Raw genomic sequence first — 12,837 nt, 5'->3', positions numbered from 1 at the left:
GTAAATCTAATACTTTTGACAACCTTGATGATTCCGACGACCATGGTCGGTGTTCTAAATCTGACGACATTTCTCAATCTAAATGTCCCTCTAAATCTGTTGATCGGGTTCCTTGTGCTCCTCGTACTGAGGTTTCTGTGCATCTGGTTTTTCGATGAAAGTTACAGCAGGCTCCTGGTAATCCTAAGGGTATTCCTTTTGATAGCTTAGAAGATTTCACGCAACAGGAAGTTAGTGACATTTTGGAACGATTTTGACAGCGGCCCGGTGAGGCCTTGCTTACGTGGATGGTGCGTCTCTATGAATTGGGTGCTGCTGGCATCATGTTGGATGGTGGAGTTGCTTTGAAATGTTGTTCTTTGAGTTCTGATTCTACTGTACAGGATAATTTCCGAAACTTTAACGGTGCTGGTCAAATTAGTTTGCTTTAATTAGCGACTGATGGTTGTAATCACAAATACCCTACTGAATCTGATTGGCCTCTGAATGACAAGCCATGGTATACTTTGCGAGATGCGGCACAAAGATTAAAGGAGGAGGTTATGAAAACTGCGATTTTTCTGAGTACTTCTGACAGATTGTTGGATGGTTTGTTGACATCTTCTGTGCGGAACCGCATTATCCGTTCTTCCCCTGTTGCATATAAACAAGTTATGATGACATTGTTGATCAATCAAACTGGTAACGCTTTGTCCTTGGTGCTTGAATCTGTACGTCAGCTTGGTGAATTGGGCGAATGGCTTAAGCCTGAAAGACAGTCCAGACCTGAGGGTCATACTGGTGGAAATTATCAGTTTTCTAGACGTGATATGTTTCTTGCCTTGTTGGCTGACGGTGTGAAGAGAGAAGAGATTGATGGTGAACCTAATAATCGCTTGTGGGCTATGTTTCGCAAGCGTGGTTTGGAGAGGAAGGAGGGTGCTAGACGTGTACGAAAGAATGATTGTGATCGTGAATATTCTGGTGACAGTGGAGATGACAGACGTCGTGATGATTCGGATCGGCATGATAGACGATGGAATGAGCGAGATGTGTCCCCTCGGCGAGAGAGAGAGAGGGGGAGAGAGGGAGAGAGGGAGAGAGAGAGAGGGGGAGAGATGAGCGTGTTGACAGCAGATACAGAGATGAAAAGGATCAGTCCCCCGAAATAAGGAGAAGAGAGGAACGACACAGGTTTTCTGAACGTAATTCTCAATACCATGTAGATGACAAAAATCTGTTTCGTGATGGGAAGGATATGAACAGGAAATTACATCATCCAGAAAATTTGAGAGTCTTTACCCTGATTTGTCTTGGTTGTCAGAACGCAATAAAAATGACTAGGAAATAGGTCAAGCTCCAGTACGCAGTTGGGCTCACAAAGACAATAGACCCTATGTAGATATTGAAATTTTTTGGAGACATCGTAACATACAGAGGGCCCGAGCATTGGTAGATACAGGAGCGGAGGCCACTTTAATTCATGGAAAATCAAAGAAATTCAAAGGACAATTTTTTACAATTACTGGTTTAGGTGGAAAGGAAACCCCCGCAGTACAAACAAATGTTGAGATGAAAATAGGTAGAATTCCCCGAAAAGAATATTCTGTTTTAGTTGTGCCACTCTTAGAATACATAATTGGAATTGATATCTTAAAAGGTATGACTTTACATTTAGATGATGGATGTTATCAATTTGGAAGTAGAGGTTATATATCATCCAGACCTGTACGAGTTGGCCGTTTGAGAATGCCTCCTATAAAAATTCCCCAGGCTACAAAAGTTATTTACCAAAAACAGTACCGTATTCCAGGTGGTCATGAAGAAATTAGTGCTACTATTCAGGACCTAGTGAATGCAGGAGTTATACCTCGGGTTACTTCTGCTTGGAATAATCCTGTTTGGCCCGTGCGTAAAAGTGATAATTCTTGGCGTATGACTGTTGATTACCGCGAATTGAATAAACATACACCCCCTTTGACTGTTGCAGTACCAGACATTATGACCTTAATTGAAAGAATTCAGAAACATCCAGGAATGTGGTATGCTTCCATTGACATTGATAATGCTTTCTTTTCGATTCCAATTGCCCCTGAGTGTCAGGAACAGTTCAGTTTTACATGGAATGGATGTCAAATGACGTTTAGAAGTCTTCCCTAAGGCTATGTACACAGTCCTACGATCTGTCACCGGCTGGTGGCGGAACATTCAGCTGAAATACCCATAAACCCACAGATACAGATGTGTCATTAAATTGACGACATTTTTATTCAAGGTGAAACACAGGATCAGGTTCAGATTCAGTAAGACCAGGTTATCAATCATTTACGAGAAAAAGGTTGGGAAATGAATCCCGACAAATTACAAGGTCCATCACAAAGTGTGAAATTTTTAGGCATCAATTGGCATAAAGGAAGCAGAGAAGTAATTCCACAGGTGAAACAGAAAATTCTTGATTTTGCTGTTCCCCGGAACAGAAAAGAAGCCCAGAGATTCATTGGTTTATTTGGTTTTTGGCGTTAACATATTCCACATTTAAGTCAGATATTAGCCCCTTTGTACAGAGTCACTAGCAAAAAGAATGCGTTTGAATGGAGTAAACCACAGCAAGATGCGTTTGATTTGGCGAAAGAAGCGATCCAATATGCTTTGGATCTGTGGCCTGTACGTGATGGTGATGTGGATCTGAATGTGTCTGTGCAAGGTCCTTATGCAAATTGGAGTTTGTGGCAAAAACAAGGCAGAAATAAAGTACCGTTAGGTTTCTGGACTAAAAATTTACCCGATGCTGGTGAGCGTTACACACCCTTTGAAAAACAGTTACTTGCATGTTATTGGGCCCTGGTGGATACCGAGCAATTGACTTTGGGACATGATGTGATGTTGAGACCTCAAATTCCTATTATGCAATGGGTTTTGAGTTTGCCGAAAACTCATCGAATTGGACATGCTCAAGAGGCGAGTGTGATTAAGTGGAAATGGTACATTCAAGACAGAGCACGTGTGGGACCGAAAGGTGTCGCGACGTTACATGAGCAAGTGGTGCTGGCGCCATCGAATGAGACCGAGAGTGATTGCTCCGTACCTATAGTACAGGAATCCCCTGTTAAGTGGGGTAAGCCATTTGATGATCTGTCCGCGGAGGACAGAAACCATGTGTGGTTTACGGATGGTTCAGTGAGGTACATAGGAGAGAAGAGGCATTGGAAGGCAGTGTCCTATAATCCTGTCACACAAAAATTGCTGAGTACAACTGGTGAAGGAAAAAGTAGTCAATTTGCTGAATTGTATGCTGTTTACCAAGTTTTAAAACAGGAACTACCTGGTACGTGTCACATTTTTACTGACTCCTGGTCCACTGCTAATGGATTGGCGGTCTGGTTACCAACATAACATGCTCGCAATTGGGAATTGCATTCTAAAGAACTTTGGGGTAAAGAATTATGGCAAGAAATTTGGTAATTGCTTCCGCAAAGTACTGTTACCATCTTTCATGTGGATGCCCATACACCAATAGACTCCCTTGACAAATTATTTCACAACATTGCAGATGAGAAATCTAAAATTGCTGAGGCAGTGGTGGACATGCAGAATTCTGATTTGGCGGGATTGGCGAAATGGGCCCATCAGAAAGCAGGACATTCTGGAGAAAGAGCCACTAGCAGGTGGGCTGCTGACCGAAGAATTTATATTCCTCTAAATTTAATCAAAGATACTATAATGCATAGTCCTATCTGTCAACATTCTAGACAACGAAAAGTACCCCAACTTGTTAGAGGACAATTACTTCGAGGTAAATTACCCGCTCAAATTTGGCAAATTGATTATATTGGTCCACTTCTTATGAGTAAAAATTGTCAATATATATGTACCATTGTGGACACTTATAGTGGCCTTTTAGTAGCTTTTCCCTGTAAACAAGCTACCCAAGTAAATATCATTAAAACATTGAAATTAATTATGCTGTATTATGGTGTCCCATTTCAAATACAATCTGACAATGCATCCCATTTCAAAGGAAGATTGGTACAGGAAATTTGTGTGGAAAACAACATTGAATGGGTGTTTCATATACCGTACTACCCACAGGCAACAGGCCTTGTGGAGAGAATGAATGGTTTGCTAAAAGATCAATTGCGTAAATTAACTGATAACAAATATAAAAATTGGAGAGATTATTTATTTCATGCACTGTTAATTTTGAATAATCGTTCATTTTTAAATGCTGATTCCCCATTAATGCGTTTATTTCCTCCAGCTGTTGATGCTAAACCGAACACAGTTAAAAATACTGTAATGTATTGGGAGATTTCCCCTGGAGCCCTGGCTCCATGCAGAGCAACCCCAGGTTCCGCAGGCTTAGACCTGCATGCCATGAATGACATTACTGTAAAAGGAAGAGATCGAGTTATCATTGAAACTGGCATTGGTGTCAGTATACCGACTGGAAGTTTTGGATTAATTACCCCAAGATCGGGCCTGGCCTTAAAAGGCATTCAAGTGCTTGGAGGTGTAATTGACAGTGATTATCAGGGAGAGATTAAGGTACTCCTGATGAATAGCAGTGATGTTGATTTAAAAATTCATAAGACTGACCGAATTGCTCAATTGCTAATAATGCCTGTTTTCAGTGGCGAGATTCAGAAAGGCACCGCCCCAACTCTATTAACTGTTCGAGGACAAAAAGGTTTTGGCTCCACTGATAATCCAGGAGCGAGAGTGTGGGTGCAGTCGCCTAACAATCCCCCTGAGCAAGCTGAAATTATTGCAACAGGTCATGATAAGACTGTACTTGTCATGAGACCAGGGAGAGATAGCTGGGAGGCTGTCCCAGCTAATAAATGTTACTTACGAGAATGAATAATGCCTGTATTTGATTTTATTTTCAGATCATTCTCTGCACTGCTGTTGCAGGATGTTCCGGCGTTGGACTCCTTTTGGCCTGCTACGTCGGGAGAGGAAGGAACCCCCAGACTTTGGTTGATTCAATAATCAGAGTACATCGTTCCTTTGCTGTGTGGGATTCATCATCTAACTTTTGGACAACCCTGGCACGGAGAGTGACAAACTCCCCACATTTCTGTTTGACACCGATGCGTTCGGTAACAGACATATTAGCAACCTGTTTGGTTGCCGTTCCAGCTTCTTTGAAGACCCTTGCCCATTTTTTCAATATATCAAATGCCCATCCTAACATTATTCTAGGTGACTTTGCAACTCATGAGTACTGTCCTTTATGTACTGTGCTGTTAGATCCAGTACCACCAATTCATTCTCAAATAACTACATATAATATCACACAGGGTGATCTATGTTTCTTCCTCACATGTGATCGAAGTGCTATAACTGAATGTGTTCATTTAAAATTGAAAGGTGCCACTTCATTTACAGATCATGAAAAAACGTTATGTTCCCGGAGATTACCAAAATCATGTACTTCAGTCAAGAACAATATGACCTGCAAAAGTCTTGTAGTTACCCCTAGCCACTATCGTACAATGCTATTACCTTCTGGATGGCTTTTCTCTTGTGGCAATACATCTTGGCCTTATATCCCTGCAAATATTACCGGAGGACCCTGTGCTATTACTAGATTAAGCTTGCTAATGTTTTTTTCACACCCTAATGCGAATTCCTGTATTGCCCGTGATGCTGTAATTTTGAATGACAATTGTGACTCTACACTATCTTAGTTTGGCTTTCTCTATTTTAGGTGTCCCTGCTCTGGCAGTACATAATGCTAAATCTATTGGGAAAATGGCCTGTTGGATGGTTAAATCCATCAATCACACTTCTATGATTCTATCTGACTTGCTATTAGAAGCCCAGGGTGAGCGTAGGGCAATTCTACAAAATAGAGGTTCTATAGATTACCTTTAACTTAAACATGGTCATGACTGTTCTGACTTTGAAGGTCTCTGTTGTTTCAATCTCTCAGACCACACTAGGTCGATTCAGGCTCACATTGACAAGCTCCATGATTTGACCAAAGAAGTTAGAAAACACATAGATCAGGGTTGGTTTGACTGGCTCTTTAATTGGTTACCAGATTTACATTCTTTACGACAGATATTAGGGGGTACCCTGCTTGCTATTTGTATTTTAATTGCTATTTGCTCTTTCATTCAGTGTATTCCTTCTTTACTTCAAACTTGCAGATGGTGAACTAGAAACAGATCTGTCAACTTTGTTTCATATTATTCTTTGACAGACGTTAGTTCCATTTAGCGACTAATTAGTAGCCTAAAGTCAAGGGTGAAATGTTCTGACCGGGTTTTGTTCTATTTTTGAGTGAAGGTGACTTTAGCCTACTATCACTCTAATAGAGGGATTAGAGCCTTAGATTTGGCCTATTTACAAGATGCTTGACATAATTCCCTATTCTTTTCTCTATTCTAGGGCCAATAAGCTTATGTTAGGGGATAGATTCCTTAGTATTGGTATTATTTCGTCCTTTTGTAAGGTTACTAGTATATTCCTGATAGAGTTATTCATCTCTATGCTTACTTCGGGCCTTGTAGGCCTCCAACGGGAGAGACTCCATCTTTCTTTCTGCCTTGGCCGCTTGAGATGCTTTTAGGTCAAATGTGATGTTTTAGTTATAAGGTGTTGTTCGCTTGGAGAGAACCGGCTCGGGCTGGCCCTTATCGAAAGACTGTATTATTCTTTGTGTCGAAGACACAACATCAGGCCGGCCAGCTGAGAACGTGTCCTTGGCACGGGGTGGTACAAGAATTTGGTGGGCGGCAGGTTACTGGCTGGAAATTTCCATGCATGAACAAGGTTCTGTATTAGAGAAATTTCTGAGAGGAGGACAGGTCATTCAGTCAGTTAGTAGAAGGCAGCTAGTCGTTAGCATTCTTGCAGTTAATCAACTTGAAGCAGACAGTCGCCATTTTGAAGTCCGAGAAGACCGAAGGATGATAATCTCTCAGAAAGATTGAAGTTACTTTAGTTGGAGCAGCTGGTGAGCTTTGATACTGAGATCAGAGCATGTAGAGTGAAGAAGTTAGCAGAGCGAACGAATACTAGAGCAGCAGTAACTGATTTATAAGATCGAAGTCGGAAGGTGAAGATAGTCCTTGACAGAGAGGAGAGAGGAGTAGTGCAGAACGACAAGAGTGAGACAGACGAAACAGAGAACAGGAGAGAGGTTCCAGTGACTTGGAGGGGAGCAGAGGAGACAGAGCATAGTGGTGAAGACGTGTATCCGTGACTGCAGGGGTGATCCTAAGATGAGCCAAGGCACAGACGAGTAGGGAACCCAGATGACAACTGAGTCCAGACTTCGTACTCATAAGGTGACGTCGACCCTTTCTTATTAGCATGCACACACATATTCTAATTCTTTCCTTTGCTTTTCAGGCTGTATGTTATATTGCAGTATTAAATTGTTGTTATAATTTGCTATTGTGTAATAAAGGGACCCCAGTTCTTAGTGAACCACTGTGCAACTGTTATTATTATGATAGAACTAATCTTTCTTCTAGTCAGATGCTGTTATGTGGACGGATGCATTTCCCGTCCGGGTAAGTGGTAACTGAGCAAGGGAGCAGGGAGCGTCTAAATCAGAGAATAACCTTTGCATACCGTGATTTGGCCATTCTTGTGTGAGAGGATTGAACTGTCTATCTATCACATAACCTATAATATTATACATGAGACATTCCCAGTAGATATTAGGTATATAGAGAAACTTCCCAACAGAGAGAGAGAGTTGAAGGTATTCATAGGACAGTGATCGCCGTTGTGTAGCGGCATTATTGAGAGCACCGGGGGGATACGGTGTGTATCGTCACCTGATTGTGACGGAAGCGTGAGCACCGGGAGGATACGGTGTGTATACCTATAGGATTGTGGCTTGAGAGAGAGAGAGAGCACCGGGGGGGATACGGTGTGTATTCACACAGGATTGTGGATTGTGTGTTTGAACACTGATTGTGGTCAGTGTGTAATGGTAAGTAATCAGAACTGCCCCTTCACTATGAGGAGGAGGGTAGCATAGTCTGGGCCTGAGTTGCCGCAAGACTATAAGGTATGAGTGTGGTGTAGAATATGGAATTCCGTACCAATTAGTGATTGTTTCTAGTAATCCCTATGGATTTGGTGGTGTTTTTGATGATCTAAGCTTGTATATTGCAAATTCCCCATCCCCAGGTAGGTACCCAGGTACCGAGGTAAGTAGGTCCTGAGGAGGGAGGTGGTTACGTTTTGGCTGGGTTGGTGGTGTCTTGGTGAGCTGATTCTATTTGGTCCAAAAATCCGGTCGTTACATCGCCTTGATGTTGCACCGTCACCCTGGTCTGTGTTTTCAGTGCAGTGCTCCACACCTCTTCCCTGACGCCCACTCCTACGCCTTTCAGCTGGTATTGGTGGAGTTGATGTACTACGGCTCGATTGCCCATCTGTGTCAATGCTAGCTGGCATAACTATGCCCCCAGTTACAGCTGCACATAGCTGATCAAGAGAATGTGTGACCTGCACCAGGCTCCTAGAAACATCTTGACTGCAGTGTGTCATAGCATTTTGCATGCTGACTGTTCTCCTGCAAAGCATGGCTAATGATGAGGATTGTCGACTCACAGCCCGGGCAAATTGGTCTAGGTGTGATGTGAGTTGTTGTTGCTCCCTGCGCTGGGACTGGCTAGCAGCTCTGGTTTCATTCAAATGTGCCTCTGTTGTCGTAGCAATTCGCATGATGCCCACTCTCATCTCAGACATGTGCCTATTGTGCTGTCCCAGTTGTCGTTTAATTGACGCTATGCCTTTACTTTGCAGGCGCTGCACTTGAAGCATTTGTCCCTCCAGCCCTGCAAAAACAGACTCCGTAATTGTGGTGGTATTGCTGGTGTCCCTCCGTGCCCTCTGTGTGGCTCCACTGGCAGTCATGTTTGATGTAGTGGTTTGCATTGTGCCCTGAAAAGCCCTAGACGATACATCAGCCTGTGGCTCATATTCAGCAACTGTGGATCCTGAATTCATTTGAATTAATGCTGGGAAAGTTTTGCACCTTTTTGTTGGTATTGTAGGTGTGTCAGTAGTGGCACTCTTAATTCTCCAGCCCTACCTGATCTTCTGCTGAAGCGGACACTTCCACTGGTGCAATAGTGGCTTGGGTAGTTAGTGTATCTGTTAAAAAAAAAAGAACACACATGAGTTGTGTGTTTTGAAATTTTTATTTTTATGGAAGTATAAGGTTTATACTTATACTATTTACATGCCTGCTTGTATTTTTTGGGGTACTGTTCATTTTGTATTTGGAACTGTTGCCTACATGACCTTTGTCTGACTATCTGCCCCTCTGTACATGACATTTTACTACATTTCCCATAATGCTTCACTGGGTATTACTGTATTCATGGACCGGATTCCTATTTGTGCATGCAAGTTTTGGGGAATGAGTGGGATGGCAATGCATTGTGTGTTATAGGCATGCATCTTACCTTCATTTGTGTCTCTGGCTTCAGAGTTGTCCAAGTCAGCCACGCCCGTCACTGCCTCTAGCCTTAGTGTTGTCTCCACCAACTCCTCCATGGGAGTCAGATCTGGTGTTTTGGAGCTTCCACCTCCAGTTGTTTTGGCTTCTGCCAATCTCGTGGCAACCCTCTCCTTCGACCTCTGCCTCATGTCATACCACCTCTTCCGAAGGACGTCGGTGGTTCTGTGGGTAACACCAATGGCATTTACTTTGTCCTGGATTCCTCCCCAAATCTTCCTCTTCCTTGCTTCAGGCACACGGAGTGAGGCTTTGCCGAAAAGAAGATCATGGTGCTTCACCACCTCCTCTGTTAGGACCTCTAACTCCCTTTCAGAATATTTCTGGGCCCTTTTCCTGGGAACTTCTGCAGCCTGCTGCTCTCCACCTTCATTTTCAGCAGCTTTTGCATCCATTTTTGAAAGTTTGAGCTCTGATCAAGTAACACACACCCTCCACTCTGTCTCTCAGCCAGCAACTGACTCTAGGACAGGTGCAGGCAATTAGGTGCAGCATGCAGACTCACACTTCCTGGTTGTGATGTCATCATCCTGCACCTGAATTGCACTTTCCCGTTTTTTGCGATTCTTTAATAGCGAATTCGCTAATAAACAATTGCAATTCCAGTAATCGCAATAAAATTCTGCGAATTTTTGGGAATCGCTAAAAAATTAGCAGAATTTTACCTACATACGATTTTGCAAATCGGAAAGTGCGATTCCCGAAAAATCGCTTTTACCTATATATGGCCCCAAGTGTAACCCATGTGGCTATACAATCAGGGCCAAGAATCAGTAACTATAGTTAAGGAGGTTCATTATAAGTTAAAAATCCAGTTCAGGGAAACTAGGCTATAAAAATATAGAATTACAACAGGAAAGCCTATACTCTGGAAGAAATCGAAGTGGATCAATATTAGGCAAACAAAAAGTTCAAAAGAGTAATACAAGAATTTAATGTTCAGGGAAGAATCTTGTTTTTTCCTATCTATACATCAGTATAAATAAATCTCCTTAATCAGAGTCCAAACTAAGAGGACGGTTTTAAAATCCTAAAGAATGTATACAATCTGGGAAGTTCCATAAAGGAAATTTGAACAATTAAGCAGGAAGGTGTCAGCATTTCAGATGCTCAGTCAAGAGTCTTCTAGGGTCAGGGAATAGGTGTTAGCCTAAGCCACACTCACAATCAAAAGGAAGCATAGTAGTCTAAACCTCTCAGAGTCCATAGGAGAGTGAGAAAAAAGGTCAGGACAAGTCCTGGAAGTGTTCTGGGATCATATGAAAAACATCTGTAAGGGATCAACAAGAAGTCAGAAAGAAGTCTGAGCTCAGATGGTGTGAACACTAAGTTATAACACACAAGAGTCTCCTGGGCAACCCCCTCTGTATGCATCATCAGGGGTCCATTGTCCTCTTCTATTCTCACCTAGCAGATGGAAACATTTTCCAAATTGTTCACACTTTCACACTAAACATGGAAACAACATTGTCTTCTCACACAGGCTAGGTTGAAACATTGCTGAAAAGGCCTTTCAGTTAACGCTCTGGCTCTCCATGTCCTCTATGTTCTCCGGCTGTCCTTCTATCACTAGTCCAGTAATGTATCTATTCTAAAACAAACAATACATGCAAATACCTGCAAGATGTACCATGTTGGCAGAAATTTGACAGCAATATTTTTTGCAGGACAGCAAGCAGGCCAAGTAAGGACAACTTAAAGTATTAAAGCAATGGTGCACATTTATTATGCATGCACACATTTAAACACCAACAAATATAAATCTCTAGTTACCATAGATTCATATTGCATGTGGCATACATTAAAAGCCTAAAGGCATACGTAAACGCATGCCTAGGAACTACAATTTTAATGCAATTTATGAACCATTAGTTTTCATATTAAATAAAACTAATTTGTTTTTAACATAAATGAGACTTCATAATGTGAGGATGCTCTTCATTTATATCTGAATTGTAAATGTCAATTAATGTATTAAGGCACACAGAGGTGACAACTCTGACTCGCTAACCAATCTATCAATCCTCCGGGCTGAAGGACTAAAATACAAAAAGCACATCTTCAGAGAAAAAGCCTTTTTTTCTGATACCAATTTGACCGGTCTAGAAACAGACCCAAGGACATCTTAAACATCATCAGACATTAAACCTCCTCTCTCTTACAACACTCAATTATTACTTTACTAAGCGCAACAACGAATTTGCAACATTTTTCTCCGCTAAAACATCCAACATTGAAATCTCTCTTAAACCATCTACCTCCCCACCCAGTACCAAGGATGCAAACCCATGCTAAAAGAGTCACCCTACGTCTTACCACCAAAAGATGGCTGTCCCCCCTCAGCAACACTGATCAAAGACTTCAACCGCTTGCAATCATAAAATGATGCAACTTGGACAAAATTCAACCTTATCACTGAAGAAGAAGTCTGCGCAAGCTACTTGCTAGCATGAAGTTGACATTGCACATCTCCGACCTTCTCCCTGCAGTGATTGTCAAAAAACTTAGGCACATTATCTCCATGATATTGACCAAAATCGTTAACTCTTCCCTATTGAGCAGCTGCATGCTGACCCTCCCTCAAACTTGGACAAGTAACCCACCTGATCAAAAAAACTGACGCCGACCAAAACGACCTAAACAACTGCAGACTAATCCCTGTCTCTTCGCCAAAACCATTGAAAAAAATGTGTGCATTACATTTGGAGGCATTATAACTGGCATGTAGAGTACTCCTCTTCATTTTCAGCATGGACATTACACACTATCTTGAATTAAATTTTGGTAACACAGTCTAAACGATCATGTGACCCATGATACAGAAATTGTGTCAGCTGTCATAACATATCTAAAAATGGCTTGAGGGAGGCCATAAATTTGTATAGTCTAACCATTAGAGTATCTCACTAAAGGACTTGTGCAGCCCAAACTTCTAGTATCCTTCATGCAAAAGAAGATGTTTAGCATCAAACACCAATATGCATAACTACTCCTCTTAAAGTTAAATAAACGTAGGTAGTCCCGGAAAAATCACTTGGTTGACAAACTTCTGTGAACCGTAGCCGAAATTGGGATGGCCATCTTAAAACATTAGTTAAGTGACAGAACTGTAAACTCAGAAACTATCTAAGTCACCTGCTGTGGCTACAGAAAATGTATCATTATATTTTAGATTTTATGGGACCAAATATTATAATGGATCACTATCCTCATTCAAATTAGTGAGCATCTATGACTTTATATGTTCATGTAGATAGAGTTAGGTAAAAAATAGTTGCCATCTTGCTAAATAAAATGATCACTAATTGTAAATCAAAAAATAGTGGAATTTAAGACTACCAAGTATAAATCCAAAATTATTA

The sequence above is a fragment of the Lissotriton vulgaris genome, chromosome 3_1 (genome assembly GCF_964263255.1).
Source record: "Lissotriton vulgaris chromosome 3_1, aLisVul1.2, whole genome shotgun sequence".
Lineage (NCBI taxonomy): Eukaryota > Metazoa > Chordata > Amphibia > Caudata > Salamandridae > Lissotriton > Lissotriton vulgaris.
The sequence above is the reverse complement of the archived record's forward strand: the minus strand, read 5'-3'. Positions refer to the sequence as shown.